Source organism: Bufo bufo, chromosome 5, assembly GCF_905171765.1.
Source record: "Bufo bufo chromosome 5, aBufBuf1.1, whole genome shotgun sequence".
Taxonomy (NCBI): domain Eukaryota; kingdom Metazoa; phylum Chordata; class Amphibia; order Anura; family Bufonidae; genus Bufo; species Bufo bufo.
In genome coordinates, this window is record NC_053393.1 from 187,035,109 (window position 1) to 187,055,809 (window position 20,701).

A 20,701-nucleotide genomic window follows, 5' to 3' on the forward strand; every position below is an offset into this window, starting at 1 on the left:
GGGACAGGGCACCCGCATTTCCCCATAACCAGCCTGCCCTGTGTTCCACCGAAAACTAAAAGTTTAGTAGGCAGAGAAATCATCGGGTGACCCTGGCATTCCTGTCCTTGGCCTGGCTCATTCACTTGAGAAAGGAGTGGTCAGTTACCAGGCGGAATTTGCTCCCCAATAAATAATAGCGGAGTGAATCGAGTGCCCACTTGATAGCCAGGCACTCTCTCTCCACTATACTATACCAGGTCTCGGCTAGGGTGAGCTTATGGCTGAGGAATGCTCCTCCGCGTTGACTTCCTGAGACAGTATATCACTGAGGCCTTCTTCGGAGGAATCGGTCTGTACTATAAACTCCCTTTTAAAGTTGGGTATCACCAAAATCGGGGACCAGCACAGGGCCGACTTCAAAGCGAAGAAAGCCTCTTCCACCCGATCATCCCAGCTAACCAGCATTGACTTGTGTCCCTTCAAGAGCCCTGTCAATGGCACGGCCACCGTAGCAAAGTGGGGAACAAACCTAATGTAATAGCCCACCATTCCCAGGAATGACTTTACTTAACTAGTGGTGACAGGTCGGGCCAATTTCGTATTGCCTCTATTTTGTTCACTAGGGGTTTGATGACTCTGCGCCCAATGACATACCCCAGGTACTCCTCTAACACTATTGGACATTTTTTGGGGTTAGTGGTTAGACCCGCTTTCCGAACGGAGTCCACTACAGCCTGCACTTTGGGTAGCTGACTTTCCCAGTCGGTACTGTGGATGACAATATCCTCTCAATATATTCTCTTTGGCAGCCTCCGTTAAGGGCACATGCCAGTAGCCTTTTGTGAGGTCCAAAACAGAAAAATCCCGGGCTTGTCCTAACCTCTCGATAAGCTCATCCACCCGGGGCATGGGATACGCATCAAATTTGGAAATCTCATTCAGTTTATGAAAATCATTACAGAACCATAACGTCCCATCTGGTTCGGGTATTAAGACTATATTACTGCCCACTCACTTTTAGATTCCTCAATTACATCTAGTTGCAGGATTAACTGCACTTCCTCCAAGATGGCTTGTCTCCGAGCCTCGGGTACCCGGTATGGTTTTAACCGGACTTTGGCCTGTGGTTCCGTGACAATGTCATCCTGGATTGTGGAAGTGCGTCCGAGGAGGTCAGAGATCACATCCGTGTTCCGACTAATGAACTCCCTGGCCTTGTGGGTCTGTTTAGAGGAGAGGCTGTCAGCAACTTTTACGGAGGCAACCGCTTCCCTTGCATCAGAGAAAGGGGCCGGAACCTCTTCCCCTAGAAAACCCGGATGCAGGCTGTCTTCCATACAGGTCTCCCTATCCTTCCACGGCTTAAGCAAATTAACATGGTAGATCTGTTCTGGCTTTTGCCGCCCTGGCTGGTGTACCTTGTAGTTCACAACTCCAGCTTTCTTGAGTACCTCGTAGGGCCCCTGCCACCTAGCCAGGAACTTACTGTCCATGGTCGGAACCATAACCAAAACCCAATCACCCGGGTTAAAGATCCAGACCCTGCTGATTATAGACCCGACTCTGGGCTCGCTGAGCTGCCTCCAAATGCTCCCTAACAAGAGGCAACAGTGTCTCGATCAGTTCTTGCATCTGGGTAAAGTACTAAATAACACTTTTATATACAGTGGGTTGTTGTTCCCATGCCTCTTTGGCTACATCCAAGAGACCGCGAGGGTGTCTGCCATATTGCAGTGTGAAGGGCGAGAACCCAGTAGAGGCCTGGGGTACCTGTCACACTGCGAACTTGAGATAGGGCAGAAGAATGTCCCAGTCCTTCTCATCTTTAGCCACCACCCTTTTCATCATATGTTTTAATGTTTGGTAGAACTTTTTTACCAGACCGTCCGTTTGCGGATGGTAAACGGACATCCGTAGCTGTTTAATGTGCAGCAACTTACAGAGTTCCCTAATCACCTTGAACATAAAAGGGGTCCCTTGATCGGTCAAAACCTCTTTAGGTAGTCCTCGGCAAAACATCTCCATTAACTCCTTAGCTATGAGTTTGGCCAATGTATGTCGCAGTGGCACCGTCTCCGGGTACCGAGTGGCGTAGTCTAGGGTGACTAAGATGTGTTGGTGCCCTCTGGAGGACTTCGGTACATAGCTATTCGGTCAAACGGTACCTTGATAATCGAGAGAGGAACTAGGGGACTATGGAAATGTGTCTGGGGGCTAGTTATCTGGCAGGTTGGGCAAGACTTACAAAACTCTTCCACTTCTTTGAATATGCTGGGCCAGTAAAACCGCTATAGTATACGATCCTGTGTTTTCTGCTGGTGGGCAATATCTAAGACGAGTTTGCAATAAGCCTTGGGGACCACCAACTGTTCAATATGCTCACCCCGTAGTTGGCTTACCCGATACAGCATACCCTGATGAACCACAAAACAGTGAAACGCCGACTCTGACCCAGGTTGTTGTGGTTCACTATCTACTATTAACACATTCTCCCAGGCTCGGGATAGGGTTGGGTCCCGGTGTTGTACGTTACTAAAATTATCCCCAGAGACATTGAGGTCTGCCAATTCAGGACCCGGTGGCAAGTCCTTCACGTCTCCCACCATCACACTCAGCGGGGTTGTCTTCCCCTCTTCCACCAAATTGGCAGTCACCCCTACCGCTGGCCCTTCGGCGTTGGGTTCCCAGGGTTGTGGTCTCCCCCCTGAGCAAGGCCACTCTGCTGGGGTTACCCCCGTCTAATGGGTATCGGTAATTCTCGCAGCAGGCCACAGTGCCGGGAAGCCCGGGAAGTCTCTCATTATTATGAGTTCATAATGTAGATTTGTGGCGACAGCCACCTCGTGGGTCTATCTACCGGCCACCGTGGTTAGAGACACCAGCGCGGTGGGGTAGTATTTTAAGTCTCTGTGGATGCACATCCCCCCGACTTTCCGGCCAGTATACTCAGTGTATCGCATCAGGGTAGCCCTTACTAGGGTCACTAGACTCCCTGAGTCCAGCAGAGCCTTCGCAGGAGTGTCTCCCACTTCCACGTGGCACAAGTGATCTAGAGACTCTGGGGTACCTGTTGCACACAGCCTCCTGGCATATAGCGACTGACGGTAGCCATAGTTAGTGTCCATGGGCTTAACCCGATGGGGACAGTCAGCCCTTACATGGCCAGGCTCCTGACACTGACAGCAGACTATCGGAGCCAAGTCCGTCGTGGGTACATCCCGGGCGGGTTTTATCGGCTTAAATCTCCGGGCATAGGGTGGAGATTTCCAGGGTTTGCCGACCTCCTCCCGACAGAACCCTCCTTTAGATTCCTGGTAGCTTCATAGCGTTCCACCAGGTCCACCATTTCAAGGGCATTGCCAGGAGACACCTGACCGATCCAGTGCTGGAAAGGGTATGGCAAAGCCTTTCAAAACATATCAGCTAACAGACGATCCAGCAAAGCAGTGGGACTCAGCACGTCAGTCTGTAGCCATTTTTGCAAGAAGGGAAGTAAGTTATAATAATTGGGTCTTGCAGGCTCAACCGGGTTAAACCCCCACTGATGCACCCGCTGGGCCCAGCCCAACACATTGACCCCCAGTTTGCCAGAATCTCACCCGTGACTTTCTTGTTTTCGGCCGCTTGATCGTCCGGCAAGTCGAAATAGACCTGCTGGGAATCCGATGTCAGGAACGGAGGGACAACCTCAGCCCACTGGTCTCGGGGTAGCTTCTCCCTTGTGGCCACCTTCTCGTACATCGGCAGGTAGGTTTCAACGTTATCTGCGGGTGTCATCTTGGGGATCGCCACACGGACTGCTTTCCGGGCATCGTGGACGCACGGGGTTGCTCCTGCCGTCTGCAAAGCCATCACGTGTTGTAGCGGCAGCTGGTTTGTTTCTTACTGCTGCCTGTTAGCCTCCCGCTGTTGCAGATTTGTTTCTTGCTATTGTTTGTTAGCCTCCACGAAGGCCTTCATTACCAACTTGATTTTGTTTCAAGGGTCACGGGTTGAAATTTAGTGGGTTTAATGCAACCGTGCCCGGCGAAGAAAAAATATATTTTGGCGCTGACGCCTGCCTCTCTGCGCTTGCCCTCATTCTCCACCAATTGTGGGTATTCGCTCTGGTAGTTAGGATAAGTGGGCACAGTACAGAGGCAAAATACAAGTTCATAATTCAAACTTCAATGTTTCACACACGGTGCCAAAAACAAAATGTCACTTTTGCAGTGTTGGTGCTACTTCACACCCAATGGCAAGTTAATATAACAAAAAGTCACCTTGGTGGCAGTTCTGTCTCAGAAAGTCCAAATGCAGGCTTTAAGCGGCCTGTTCCCCTGACACAGGGGTCTCAGCTCTCCAGCCTAGCACAGGCCTCAGATCACAGCACACAGACATGGCTTCTGAGCTATTTAAGGATAGCTAGGTGCTGCCAAATCTACATATCCCCAGAAAAACAAGGTTGACTAACATATTCTACATAATAGAAGAAGTATTCCAGCAATATGGTTGCAAGAATGTTGGTGTTTATTTGCGCATGTCCCATAGTGGTGAGGCACATTTCCAGAAGCGCACGTTTCCTGAATTCTTTATCTGTAGCGGAACCAGTTTGATAAAGGCCAAGTGTGGCCGAAATGTCACATCCTTAAAAAAACACCAGCATTCTTGCAACTATATTGCTAGAGTACTTCTTCTACTGTGAATGGGGTGGGAACTTGACTCTTAGCATCAGAAAGCGGAGTGCCCCAGAAAATAATTGCGAAAATATTCCACATAATGAAATATTTTCAGCAGTAAACTTCTTTAGAAATCCTTATTTTGGGGTTCCTTTATAATATAAGAAATGATGGACCTTTCTGCTAAGACATTCAATGACTCTTGTTACATGAATATTTGCACAACAATGTTATTTTGCTTCCTTAGTTAAGCTCTATGGGAAACTTTGGATAAGCCATATACAGTACAGACCAAAAGTTTGGACACACCTTCTCATTCAAAGAGTTTTCTTTATTTTCATGACTATGAAGGCATCAAAACTATGAATTAACACATGTGGAATTATATACATAACAAACAAGTGTGAAACAACTGAAAATATGTCATATTCTAGGTTCTTCAAAGTAGCCACCTTTTGCTTTGATTACTGCTTTGCACACTCTTGGCATTCTCTTGATGAGCTTCAAGAGGTAGTCCCCTGAAATGGTCTTCCAACAGTCTTGAAGGAGTTCCCAGAGATGCTTAGCACTTGTTGGCCCTTTTGCCTTCACTCTGCGGTCCAGCTCACCCCAAGCCATCTCGATTGGGTTCAGGTCCGGTGACTGTAAAGGCCAGGTCATCTGGCGCAGCACCCCATCACTCTCCTTCATGGTCAAATAGCCCTTACTTTCAAAGTTTTCCCAATTTTTCGGCTGACTGACTGACCTTCATTTCTTAAAGTAATGATGGCCACTTGTTTTTCTTTACTTAGCTGCTTTTTTCTTGCCATAATACAAATTCTAACAGTCTATTCAGTAGGACTATCAGCTGTGTATCCACCTGACTTCTCCTCAACGCCACTGATGGTCCCAACCCCATTTATAAGGCAAGAAATCCCACTTATTAAACCTGACAGGGCACTCCTGTGAAGTGAAAACCATTTCAGGGGACTACCTCTTGAAGAGTGTGCAAAGCAGTAATCAAAGCAAAAGGTGGCTACTTTGAAGAACCTAGAATATGACATATTTTCAGTTGTTTCACACTTGTTTGTTATGTATATAATTCCACATGTGTTAATTCATAGTTTTGATGCCTTCAGTGTGAATCTACAATTTTCATAGTCATGAAAATAAAAAAAACTCTTTGAATGACAAGGTGTGTCCAAACTTTTGGTCTGTACTGTATATATATATATATATATATATATTAACGGGATTAGCTCGAGGGACCGCTGTCTCATGGGATAGACGGGCGCTATAGGGACATAAAACACAGCAATTGGAGCAATTTGTCTGGTTAATTCCAATATTGAACGAGACTCCTCCGTGATAACTAGTTAAGCGACCCCCGGCGGCGAGGATTGTGTTGACAAGACTCTTGGATAAAGAGATTGGACTTGTAGATGAGGACCTGCTGGTGAGCTGACCCTCTAAAAAATTATATGCGAGGGCCTGCAGGTAAGCTGACTCTGTAAAACATTATATGCGTGGGCCTGCAGTTGAGCTGACCCTGTAAAAGATTGTAGATGAGGGCCTGCTGGTAAGATGACCCCGTAAAAGATTTTAGGTGCGGGCCTGCTAGTGAGCTGACCCTGTAAAACATTGTATGCGAGGGCCTACTGGTGAGCTGACTCTGTAAAACATTATATGCGAGGGCCTGCTGGTGAGCTGACCCTGTTAAACATTATATGCGAAGGGCATATTATACAAGGGCATTATATGCAACAAATAAGCCTGTTGATATGATGGAAGAGGAGGAGGAGGATGAGAAGACGTGCCACGTGTCTAGCTTCGACACCCAGTAGTTGTAAGGCACCGAGGGATTATTGAGGATGCTGACACAGTCTGCTATGTACTCCTTCACCATCTTCCAAAATTTTTCCCTTCTTGTGAAACTAGGCCGCGCATCAGGGTGAGGGTGCTGGCGGGTGTCATAAAACTGTCCCAGGCTTTGAAGAGTGTTGCCCTGCCTCTGTTGGAACTGCTGTGTGTTCCCCTTGTCTCCCCTCCTTGGTTAGCCGAGGAACTACGGACTCTGCCGCCAGTGTTGTCAGATGGAAATTTTTGAAGCAATTTTTTCAACAAGGATCTTCTGGTATTGCACCATTTTGCTCATCCTCTCCACCAGAGGAAGGAGAGATGAAAAGTTCTCTTTGTAGCGGGGGTCGAGAAGGGTGAACAACCAGTAATCCATGTTGTCTAAAATGCGTATAACGCGGGTCGCTGGAAAGGCAGCCTAACAGGAAGTCAGCCATGTGTGCCAGAGTATCAACAGTCAAGACTTCGCTGTCCTCATCAGGAAGATCACTTTCAATCTCCTCATCCTCTTCCTCCTCTTCTGCCCACCTACGCTGAACAGATGGAATTAAACATACATGGGTAGGACCCTTTGTAGCGGAGATAACCGTCTCCTGCTCCTCCTCCTTATCTTCATCGTCCAATTCGCGCTGAGAAGACGAACTGAGGGTGGTTTGGCTATCACCCTGTGTAATGTCTTCCCCCATTTCCACCTCTTCCACATGCAAAGTGTTGTCCCTAATTGTGAGCAGCGAACGTTTGAGTAGACACAGAAGTTGGATGGTTACGCTGATAAATGAGTTATCGCTGTTCACCATCTGTGTTAATTCCTCAAAGTTTCTTAAAACCTCACAGAGGTCAGACATCAATGCCCACTCCTCGCTTGTGAATAACGGAAGCTGACTGGAAAGGCGACGATCATGTTGCAGCTGGTATTCTACTACTGCCCTCTCCTGCTCACAAAGCCTGGCCAACATGTGGAACGTCGAGTTTCAGCGTGTGCTCACGTCGCACAACAGCTGGTAAGCTGGCAATTTCAAGCGCTGTTGCAGCATTGTAAAAGGTTGGACCGGCACTCAAAACATTAAGAGAGATGTGGAACCAGACAAATTTATTTAAACACAATATATCTAGATACAGACCGTCTAGTATATAATCTATCGATTATACGATGTTGATTCTAAAAAATCGATTATGACACGAATCGATCAAATAAAATCGAATACATAAAATATAAAATGAACATCAATAAAACATTCTGAATCGATTGCTATTAAGGTTTCTTATGGAGACTAGTATATATAGGTGAAAGTCCCAGTACAAAGGGGCACAATTTCGCCTGAATTTCAAGCTTTCATAGTCAATCGGTATCACCCGCTTTAAAGAGTAAATATACACTTTTGTTACTCACGACCCGTTGCGCTGATCAAAAGATTCTTTTTCTACGTGTGAAAGTTTTTTTCAGGTGGCGTCCCACTGTTCACATCACGATCCAGCAGTGTTTCTCTTTGCAGCGTCTCTCTGGATCTCGTCCCAATTCTCGTGGGACTTAGTCCGTCTGTAAGTTTTGTGAGTGAGGCGATATTTTGCTCCTTGGTAGTAAGATTTAATACATGGCCATGTATGATTTCGCAGTCTAATTAACGCACAGGTATTCCTCCCAGATGCGTTTCCAGATAGCTTATCTCTTCCTCAGTGGGTCACCTGTGGTCTAAACATCTCGACTTTTTTACTCTCCTCATCCATCCTTAATTGTTCACATCGGGTTTCAACATGTGTTAGTAATTTAATAGTTAGTAGTTAGAATGCCCGATTTTTTCAAAGAGAGGGTATCCGAATTTTTAAAGGTATCCGATTTTTTATTATTCGTTCTTTATAGTTACAAGTATTTTACCAAACTTATCGGGTACAAAAGGAAAAATATATCTTATCTACATTGAGAGTGATGATTTTGAATAATTTCTACAGTATACAGTTCTACATTCAAATATTCTGTAATTCTTGCGTTGTTCACGCCTCTCGATCTTATCCTAAAGTAATTTCTGGGCCGATACTTTTGCCATTAATCGAACACATTCATGCTTTTCGATTTTTTCTCTCTTTATAGTAATGCGTTTTTTTCTCTCTTTATAGTAATGCGTTTTTGCTGCGTTTTTTTTCAGTGTATCTGCGTTTTTAATACTATATATGCAGAAATGATTGCTTAGTTCTGTATGTGGGATTTTTTTCAAAACATAAAGTGAATCTATTTAATCTCGTTTAAGGTGAATAAGTGACATAAAATATGTCAAAAGTATACTCGTGATTTTGGAATGTGAATAACACTACATTAACTGTTTATACGTGACAGTGTCACTTATAGTGATATGCTTAAACCCTGAATGGGTTATTATCAATAGTCGTGTAATGGTTATATATAATCTCTGTGGTGATGAGTCAAAGGTTCAATTGAACCCAAAGATCTCTAAGTCAGAATTCAGACCTGCTGGAAGAAGGCTACCAAAGTCATAAATTCTCCTAGACATTTTCATAATATGGTTGCCTCCTCTCCAGTGTACGTCTACCTTCTCCAGGGCCACATAAGAGATACCCCTGAAGTCACTATTGTGTGCAATCTTAAAATGCTTTGACAACTAATTATTTTCAAAGCCCTTCTTTATATTGTTCAGATGTTCTGAGATCCTTACTTTCAGGGGTCTCTTTTGCCAATGTACTGTTTCTGGCAGGGGCACTGGACAAGGTAGACGACACTGGAGGAATCACATGTAAGACAACCCTTAATGTCTAAGACAAAATCATTCTAAGTGGATTGGACCCTAGTGTTTTTTTCAGGAATGTTGTATTCCTACATCCCAAACATTTCCCACACCTATAGAAACCGTTCATATTTAACCATTTTTGAAGTGTGGTACCATCTTTCTTTGTGTGGTTTCTAATGGAGGGTGCAATCCTTAACCCTAAATTAGGTACCTTGGTAAATGTAATCAGGGGGGAGGTATGGAGAATAGGGCCAATGGTCTTATCCCTCAATAAGAAATGCCAATGTTGGTTAATAATATGGCGTACTTGTTTGGCTTGTACACTGTATGGTAGGATCACTCTGAGTTCTCCTTCTTTTGTCTCTCCCTTTTGTATCCGTGGTTGAAAGTATGCCTTCCTATCAGTCTTCCTTGTTTTTTCTAACGCCCCCTCTATAACTTTTTCAGGGTAGTCTTTACTCTGAATTGTTCCTTCATTTTTGAGGCTTCCGCCTCAAAACTCGTCACCTCGGTGCAGTTCCGTTTAATCTGCTGGAACTGCACCGAGGGAATATTCAAGAGCCACTGTGGTAAGTGGCAACTTGTGAAGGGTATAAAACAGTTTTTTGCAGTCGGTTTGTTGTAGGTGTTACAGATGTATTTATTATCCCGTCTTGAGATCTTTATATCCAAGAATTCCGTATACTCTTGTCCCACCTTGGGCACAAAACTTAAATTCATATTATTAAGGTTTAGACTGTCTAGGAAGGACTGTAGCTGTTGTGCATCTCCACCCCACACAAAGAGGACATCATCAATGTAGCGACGCCAGAGGACCAGGTCCATCCCCAGTCTGGGACTGATGATGTCAAGCCTTCTTCCAGCAGGTCTGAATTCTGACTTAGAGATCTTTGGGTTCAATTGAACCTTTGACTCATCACCACAGAGATTATATATAACCTTTACACGACTATTGATAATAACCCATTCAGGGTTTAAGCATATCACGTATAAACAGTTAATGTAGTGTTATTCACATTCCAAAATCACGAGTATACATTTGACATATTTTATGTCACTTATTCACCTTAAACGAGATTAAATAGATTCACTTTATGTTTTGAAAAAATCCCACATACAGAACACAAAGCAATAATTTCTGCATATATAGTATAAAAAACGCAGATACACTGAAAAAAACGCAGCAAAAACACATTACTATAAAGAGATGAAAAAATAAAAGATCGAGAGAAAAAATCGAAAAGCATGAATGTGTTCGATTAATGGCAAAAATATCGGCCCAGAAATTACTTTAGGATAAGACCGAGAGGCGTGAACAACGCAAGAATTACAGAATATTTGAATGTAGAACTGTATACTGTAGAAATTATTCAAAATCATCACTCTCAATGTATATACGATATATTTTTCCTTTTGTACCCGATAAGTTTGGTAAAATACCTGTAACTATGGAGAACGAATAATAAAAAATCAAATACCTCTAAAAATTTGGATACCCTCTCTTTGAAAAAATCAGGCATTCTAGCCACTTAATTAAATTACTAACACATGTTGAAACCCGATGTAAACAATTAAGGATGGATGAGGAGAGTAAAAAAGTCGAGATGTTCAGACCACAGGTGACCCACTGAGGAAGAGATAAGCTATCTGGAAACGCGTCTGGACAGAATGCCTGTGCGTTAATTCGACTGCGAAATCATACATGGTCATGTATTAAATCCTACTACCAAGGAGCAAAATATCGCCTCACTCACAAAACTTACAGACCGACTAAGTCCCACGAGAATTGGGGCGAGATCCCGAGAGACGCTGCAAAGAGAAACCAACACTGCTGGATTGTGATGTAAACGGTGGGACGCCACCTGAAAAAAAATTCCACACGTAGAAAAATAATCTTTTGATCAGCGCAACAGGTCGTGAGTAACAAAAGTGTATATTTACTCTTTAAAGTGGGTGATACCGATTGACTATGAAAGCTTGAAATTCAGGCGAAATTGTGCCCTTTATACAAAGATTAGAGGTCCTACATATCCAGATTGACATGAGATATCTGCTACTGGGACTTACCTATACATACGAGCATTTGTACTGGGACTTTCACCTATATATACAAGTCTCCATAAGAAACCTTAATGGCAATCGATTCAGAATGTATTATTGATGTTCATTCTATATTTTATGTATTCGATTTTATTTGATCGATTCGTGTCATAATCGATTTTTTAGAACCGACATCGTATAATCGATAGATTGTATACTAGACGGTCAGTATCTAGATATATTGTGTTTAAATAAATTTGTCTGGTTCCACATCTCTCTTAATGTTTTGAGTGCCAGTCCAACCTTTTACATTTTACCATTATTAAGAGCAAGGGGTGGTTCTTTCTGACCTGATCACCAGTCGTGATTGTCCATAGTGAGACATCTGTTTATTGCATCTAGTGAAATTTTGTATGCCCCATTTTAACGTATAGAGCTCCTTTGGATTAATCATGGACATTTGGAGTTATGTGGAAACCAAACGAAAAACAGCTGGGGAATATAACTTTGAAGGGTTACTATGTAATGGTGAATAAAACAACAAGCCATCTATGTCCGACACATTCAGAGAACTAGAACATCTATTACAAAAACAACTAAGACAACATTGGGAGGTGCGATCACTTAAACAATTCATAGAACAAAGAAAAATTCCCAAAGGGTTGATGCTCTCCAAAATACCAGCACAAGATTTGTGCTGTGAAACATTAAAGAAAGAATGGGAGGCTTTTTTACTCTCACAATCCATTACACTTATACAGGTTATTATTAAGAGAAGAATGGAAATATTAGAACATTTGGCTATTGAGATAGAAAAAATTAAAAAAGTAATTGATAAACTCCCGAAAGACAGAGAATTTGAGGAATGTCAAGAAAGACTCTGTAAAGGTCTGGATAAGATAGAATTGGAAATAATAATTAAGAAAACCAAGAAATATAAAAATCACCCTAGATTGGGGTCCAACTATACACAGACCAAACAACGGTCATCACCTGTAGATAGGGAAGAACCTCCACAAAGGGAAATAGTGGGTGCTAATGGAAAAAATGGGAATGATGGCTACAGTATACCAGTACAAAATAGATATGAAACCCTACAAGAACAGTATTTTTTAGACAGGACCCCCCCTCATCACAGACCACGGATACGACACAGATCACCCCTCTCACCGAGATCGATACAATACACACGGACCCCACTGAGAGACCATGTACACCATACCCCTCTAACACATCCATACAACCTAAGACAAAGGAATATTTCCCCATCACAACATCACCAACCCCACAAACGAGCACATGTGAGTCAACCTTACCAATACCCAATCCAAGACGTAGTCAGACAAGAAGAGGACAGAGGAAGAAGGGAGAGAAACAGAAGGAGACACTAGGGACTGATTCTGATTCTATAGTCAACTTGAGTTCCACTATACTAACAGAGGCACAGATCAAACTTTTAGATAGGGGATTCAAGTTTGCAGCAACAATGAAACTAAATAAATTTGACACATATATTGGGCTACAAAAATGTATGAGGAAATTGTGTCTGAAGAAGTACTATCAAAAGAACCCTATAAGATTAGAACCCCAAATAGAGATAAATGAAACAATAAAACATACAGGGTTAAGAAATAAATACAAAAAATTCCCAAAGAATGAGATCAGCCATGATATGGCCACATTCCAAAGATCAGTTGAGAATGACCTTAGAAAAATTAAAGATAAATATAACAAAATAAGTAATCTGACAGGGAGAGAAATCAGAGCTATAAAAGAATTACAAAAACAAGAGTACTTAACAAAAAGACCTGCAGATAAGGGAGGGGCAATAGTGGTCCTAGATACTATACAATACAATGGGGAATGTCTGAGACAGCTGATGGATACCACTACTTACCAGAGACTAAAGGGAAATCCAGAACAGGAGTTCAAGAAAATCCTGACCAACTACTGTGATGTTGGCTTGAAAGATAAGATTATATCGGAACAAGAACGAAACTTTATCTTGGGCACACAGGGAAGATTACCCATCTTCTACTGTCTGCCCAAGATACACAAATGCCTGGAAAATCCCCCAGGTCACCAGATAATATCTGGAATAGGGTCACTCACATCGAATCTCTCCCAATATATCGACACCCTATTACAACCTGTGGTGAGGAGAACTAGGTCATACATTATAGACACCACGGAGATCATTGGTGTTTTGGAGAGCCTGGACGTCCAGCCCAACTGGACCATGGGAACTCTGAACGTCCAGTCCCTCTATACCAGTATCAGATATGACCTGGGAATGTCAGCTGTAAAGTCCCAACTTGAGACAAATAGTACCATGTGTACTCAACAGATAGATTTTCTGATGGAGGGGATAAAATTTATACTCCACCACAATTACTTTTTCTTTGAGGGCAGTTATTTTTTGCAGCTCTATGGGACGGCCATGGGGACCAGGTTCGCCCCTAGTTATGCCAAACTATTCTTGGCACAATGGGAGCATGACATCATCAGTCCCAGACTGGGGACGAACCTGGTCCTCTGGCGTCGCTACATTGATGATGTCCTCTTTGTGTGGCGTGGAGATGCACAACAGCTACAGTCCTTCCTAGACAGTCTAAACCTTAATAATATAAATTAAAGTTTTGTGCCCAAGGTGGGACAAGAGCATACGGAATTCTTGGATATAAAGATCTCAAGACGGGATAATAAATACATCTGTAACACCTACAACAAACCGACTGCAAAAAACTGTTTTATACCCTTCACAAGTTGCCACTTACCACAGTGGCTCTTGAATATTCCCTCGGGACAGTTCCGGCGGATTAAACGGAACTGCACCGAGGTGACGAGTTTTGAGGCGGAGGCCTCAAAAATGAATGAACAATTCAGATGTAAAGACTACCCTGAAAAAGTTATAGAGGGGGCGTTAGAAAAAACAAGGAAGACTGTTAGGAAGGCATACTTTCAACCACAGATACAAAAGGGAGAGACAAAAGAAGGAGAACTCAGAGTGATCCTACCATACAGTGTACAAGCCAAACAAGTACGCCATATTATTAACCAACATTGGCATTTCTTAACGAGGGATAAGACCATTGGCCCTATGCTCCATACCTCCCCCTGATTACATTTACCAAGGAACCTAATTTAGGGTTAAGGATTGCACCCTCCATTAGAAACCACACAAAGAAAGATGTTACCACACTTCAAAAATGGTTAAATATGAACGGTTTCTATAGGTGTGGGAAATGTTTGGTATGTAGGAATACAACATTCCCGAAAAAACCCACTAGGGTCAAAACCACTCAGAATGATTTTGTCTTAGACATTAAGGGTTGTCTTACATGTGATTCCTCCAGTGTCGTCTACCTTGTCCAGTGCCCCTGCCAGAAACAGTACATTGGCAGAACTAAGAGACCCCTGAAAGTAAGGATCTCAGAACATCTGAACAATATAAAGAAGGGCTTTGAAAATCATTCGTTGTCGAAGCATTTTAAGATTGCACACAATAGTGACTTCAGGGGTATCTCTTATGTGGCCCTGGAGAAGGTAGACGTACACTGGAGAGGAGGCAACCATATTATGAAAATGTCACGAGCCGAGTCTAGGAGAATTTATGACTTTGGTAGCCTTCTTCCAGCAGGTCTGAATTCTGACTTAGAGATCTTTGGGTTCAATTGAACCTTTGACTCATCACCACAGAGATTATATATAACCTTTACACGACTATTGATAATAACCCATTCAGGGTTTAACCCCTTAGGGACGCATAACTTACCGGTACGGCATGTTTCCCGAGTCTTTAAGGACCCATGACGTACCGGTACGTCATGTGTTGTTCCGATCACTGCCGCTCGGCCGGCGGTGATCGGAACAGGGTGCCTGCTCAAATCATTGAGCAGGCACCTCGGCTAAATGCGCGGGGGGGTCCCGTGACCCCCCCATGTCGGCGATCGCAACAAACCGCAGGTGAATTCAGACCTGCGGTTTGTTGCGCTTTCTGCAGTTTCTGATCCCCGCGGTCCCTGACCGCGGGGATCAGAAACTTTAACATGCCTAAAATACATATGTTTCATCCCCCCTGAACCCCTGAGTGATTTTATCCCGGTGGGAGGTGCAGGGGGGTGTTGCGGGCGGCGCGGGAGGCGGGCGGTGCGGCAGGCGGGATCGCCTCCCCTTGAATAATCATTGGCGTCTAGTGGGTATACCAGGGTGTCAGCACATTGCTGACACCCTGGTATAAACGGCTGACATCTTTGATGCGATGTCAGCCGTTTAAACCTTTCCATACCGCGGTCCGTACGGACCGCTGTATGGAAAAGGTTAACAGCTCAGGGAGCTCCCGCCCTCTCCCATCGGGGGGCTGCTCAGACAAAGATCTGTTCAGACAAAGTGTAAGTAAAATACAGTACAGTACACTATATATTGTACTGTACTGTATTATACAGACATCAGACCCACTGGATCTTCAAGAACCAAGTGGGTCTGGGTGAAAAAAAAAAGTGAAAAAAAGTGAAAAAAAAAAGTAAAAATCAAATAACACATTTATCACTGATTAAAAATGAAAAAAATTAAATTCCCTACACATGTTTGGTATCGCCGCGTCCGTAACGACCTGATCTATAAAACGGTCATGTTACTTTACCCGAACGGTGATGAAATTGAAATTTTGCCCACCTTACTTCCCAAAAAAGGTAATAAAAGTGATCAAAAAAGTTGCATGTACGCAAAAATTGTAACAATCAAACCGTCATCTCATCCCGCAAAAATCATACCCTACCCAAGATAATCGCCAAAAAACTATGGCTCTTAGACTATGGAAACACTAAAACATGATTTTTTTTGTTTCAAAAATGAAATCATTGTGTAAAACTTACATAAATAAAAAAAAGGTATACATATTACATATCGCCGCGTCCGTATCGACCGGCTCTATAAAAATATCACATGACCGAACCCCTCAGGTGACCACCGTAAAAAAATAAAAATAAAAACGGTGTAAACAAAGCAATTTTTTGTCATTTTACATCACAAAAAGTGTAATAGCAAGCGATCAAAAAATCATATGCACCCCAAAATAGTGCCAATCAAACCATCATCTCATCCCGCAAAAAATGAGACCCTACTTAAGATAATCGCCCAAAAACTGAAAAAACTATGGCTCTTAGATTATGGAGACACTAAAACTTTTATTTGTTTTAAAAATGAAATCATTGTGTAAAACTTACATAAATAAAAAAAATTGTATACATATTAGGTATCGCCGTGTCCGTGACAACCTGCTCTATAAAATTACCACATGATCTAACCTGTCAGATGAATGTTGTAAATAACAAAAAAGAAACGGTGCCAAAAAAGCTATTTCTTGTTACCTTGCCGCACAAAAAGTGTAATATAGAACAACCAAAAATCATATGTACCCTAAACTAGTACCAACAAAACTGCCACCATATCCCGTAGTGTCTAAAATGGGGTCACTTTTTTGGAGTTTCTACTCTAGGGGTGCATCAGGGGGGCTTCAAATGGGACATGGTGTCAAAAAACCAGTCCAGCAAAACCTGCCTTCCAAAAACCGTATGGCATTCCTTTCCTTCTGCGCCCTGCCATGTGCCCGTACAGCAGTTTACGACCACATATGGGGTGTTTCTGTAAACTACAGAATCAGGGCCATAAATAATGAGTTTTGTTTGGCTGTTAACCCTTGCTTTGTAACTGGAAAAAAAATTGTAAAATGGAAAATCTGCCAAAAAAGGGAAATTTTGAAATTGTATCTCTATTTTCCATTAAATCTTGTGCAACACCTAAAGGGTTATCTCTCAGGACAAAGGGAAATCGCCAATACACACGTGGGGACAACAGGACAGAAATCACCATTTAAACATACAATGACACAACCATTGCAGTAAACACAGACATTTAACATATCCCCAGATAGCTGAAGTCTGAGTGCATATTATTAGGTGAATGGCACTCAGACTAAACGAATACAATAAAATCGACATGGAGCCAAAGTCTTTAATTTCACAAACAGGCTCCATGGCATAGCTATCTGGGTACCCTCACATAACATACAATACAATTCCAAAGACAGATGGTTCTGTCACACGGCTCCCTCCCTGTGGGACACTCTGGTAGACCCGGCTTGACCCTTTTCGGATCAACTTGGCGATAACTGGAACTAAGAAGCCGGAGTGAGGTCTGTTTGTCGGGACAACCCATCGGCATTGCCGTTGTACTTACCGGGTCTGTAACTGATGGTAAAGTTCTATGGTTTCAGGGCTAAGCTCCAGCGTAGCAACCTGCCATTATCCCCAGAGACGCGGTTAAGCCAGACCAATGGGTTGTGGTCAGTTACAAGGGAAAATTCCTGCCCGTACAGATAGGGACTCAACTTCTTTAGGGCCCAGACCAGGGCCAAGCATTCTTTCTCCACTGCCGCATAGCTCACTTCCCGAGGTAGTAACTTTCTACTGAGGTATGCGACAGGGTGCTCCCCTCCATCCTCCCCGACTTGGCTCAGCACAGCCCCCAGTCCATACATGGAAGCATCCGTATGAACAAGAAAGCGTTTGTTAGTGACAGGGGCAGCCAAGACAGGAGCATTCACAAGAGCTTGCTTTAGTGCCTGAAATGCGGCTTCACACGCCGGAGACCACAGGACCTGCTTAGGAAGATTCTTTTCAGTCAGTGGATTAGCGATAGCACTGTAGTCAGGGACAAAGCGTCGGTAGTACCCTGCTGTCCCCAAGAAGGCTAACACCTGAGTCTTAGTGGTAGGTGTGGGCCAGTTAGCCACTGCCTCTACCGGCTGGCTCCGGTCTCTGGTTCCCACACCCCACTCTGTGACCCAGGTATTGCACTTCTGCCATACCTAGGTGGCACTTCTCTGGCTTCAATGTCAGACCAGCGGCCCGAATTTTATCCAGCACCACCCCTACATGGACCAGGTGTTCCTCCCAGGACTCACTGTAGATCGCAATATCGTCCAGGTATGCACATGCAAATTCCTGGAAACCATCGAGGAGTCTATCCACCATACGCTGGAAGGTAGCCGGGGCATTCTTCATCCCGAATGGCATGACCTTAAACTGGTACAGGCCAAACGGGGTGACAAATGCCGACTTGGGGATAGCATCCTCGGCCAGGGGAATCTGCCAATAGCCCTTACACAGGTCTATGGTGGTGAGATAATGTCCCCTGGCAATACAGTCTAATAATTTGTCTACCCAGGGCATCGGGTAGGCGTCAGTGGTGGTCCGCTCGTTGAGCTGCCTGTAGTCCACACAAAACCGGGTAGTACCATCTTTCTTAGGCACCAGGACTACCGGCGAGGCCCACGGGCTATCGGAGTGTTCGATGACCCCAAGCTGGGTCATCTCCTGTATCTCCTTCCGCATTCCTTCTCGGACTGCTTCAGGGATACGGTAGGGGGGCTGTCATAAGGGGTTATGTCCGGGGATCTCTACCTTATGTACTGCTAGGGTAGTGTAACCGGGTTCTTGGGAGAACGTCGCCTGCTTTTCCCACAGAAGCTGTCTGGCCTGTACCTTCTCTGTAGGGTTTAACCGGTCCCCTAGCTGTACTAGGGCAGTAAAATCAGTCTGGGGGTCCTTTTCTCCGGTCTCTCCTGATACTCCTTGAGCATGTTCACATGAAAGGATCGCTCGATCCTTTCATCTGCACAGCTGGCTATAACGTAGGTAGTATCACATACCTGAGCTAACACTTTATACGGGCCCTGCCAAGATGCTTGCATCTTATCTGTCTTCACAGGTTTGAGCACCAAAACTTTTTGTCCAACCTGGAAGACACGCTGCCGGGCACCCCGATCGTACCACCTCTTCTGTCGCTCCTGGGCCGCCTGGAGATTGTCCCTTACCATCAGAGATAGTCTCTCCATGCGGTCCCGGAGTTCCAGGACATATGGCACTATGGGGGTTCCCTCCTGCTCTGTCTCTCCCTCCCAGTGTCCTCTAATGAGATTGAGGGGTCCACGGACCCTTCTCCCATAGAGTAACTCAAAGGGAAAGAACCCAGTTAATTCCTGGGGCACCTCTCTGTATAAAAATAACAGATGAGACAGGAATCTCTCCCAGTCTCTGCAAGCGTCAGTAAAGGTCCTCAGCATCTGCTTGAGGGTGCCGTTAAAGCGCTCGCAGAGACCGTTAGTCTGTGGGTGATAAGGTGAGCTAAGTAGCGGTTTGATGCCGCACACCTTCCACAGCTGCTGGGTGAGCACAGCGGTAAATTGGGTCCCCTGATTGGAGAGAATCTCCTTAGGGAACCCCACTCTGGTAAAAATCTTAACCAGGGCATCAGCAACCGTCTCTGCCTCTATGTTAGACAGCGCTACTGCCTCTGGATAACGCGTGGCATAGTCTACCACGGTAAGAATATATCTCTTACCGGATGAACTAGCCCTGGCCAGTGGACCCACAATGTCAACGGCTATGCGGGAAAAGGGTTCCCCAATAATAGGCATAGACATAAGCCTAGCTTTTGGGTGGTCCCCCTGCTTTCCTACCCGTTGACATGTGTCATAAGTACTACAATACATCCGCACAGCCTGATTAAAGTTCGGCCAAAAGAAATTCTGAGTGATTCTATGGGCTGTGCGGCAGGACCCTAGATGTCCAGCTAATGGCACATCATGCCCAATCCGCAGAATCTCCTGCCGGTATTTCGCAGGCACAACCAGTTGTCGATTCTGCGGAGGAGCCACACTTTTCTGGGAAGGTTTAGGGGTTCTATATAACCTGTCCCCCACCCACTCATACCATTCCCCATCTACTCCTTCCTCCCTAGCATCTGCCTTAGCCCTATATTTCTGAAGGGTCGGATCTGCCTGGGTCTCCCTCCCAAACTCCTCTGGGGTATCCCAACCTACAGGGGCCTGGTCTAGGGTACAAGTCGGGAAAGAAGGTCTTACCTGGGTCTCAGCAGCAGGTGGGCCGGTTCCGGCACCACAAGTCTGGATACGGGTAGTCACAAGGTTAACTTCTGTTGGACCCATCGGAGCGTAGGCAGAAACAAGGGGGGCCAAGTCATTCCCAAGGAGGACATCAGCGGGTAAATCCTTCATGACCCCCACATCAACGTGTCTAGCCCCCACTCCCCAATCCAAGTGTACCCGGGCAACAGGCAGGCGGAACACAGTACCCCCTGCTACCCTTACGGCCACAGTGTCTCTGGTGTGTTGCTGCTCAGACACCAAGTTCTTTTGGAGCAAAGTCATAGTGGCACCCATATCTCGCAAACCGCTGACTTCTCTCCCATTCAGCTTAACTGTTTGTCCTGGTGGGCGCCTTGAATGGGGTCTACCTCGTGTAGGATGCCCCAAAATTCCTCCTGCTCAATACAGTGAGCAGCAGGCTGAGGGCTGATCTTCTCCACGACTGTGCCTGGTTAGCGGTGTTCAGCGGGCACTCCGGTCTCTTGTGCTCCTGAAAA

General features: G+C 44.6%; 1 protein-coding gene across 1 annotated transcript in view; it reads left to right on the forward strand.

The window, feature by feature from the left end:
- The window catches only part of DOK6 (docking protein 6), a 373,397-nt gene that overhangs the window by 260,210 nt on the left and 92,486 nt on the right, over positions 1 to 20,701 (forward strand). The window lies entirely within an intron of this gene.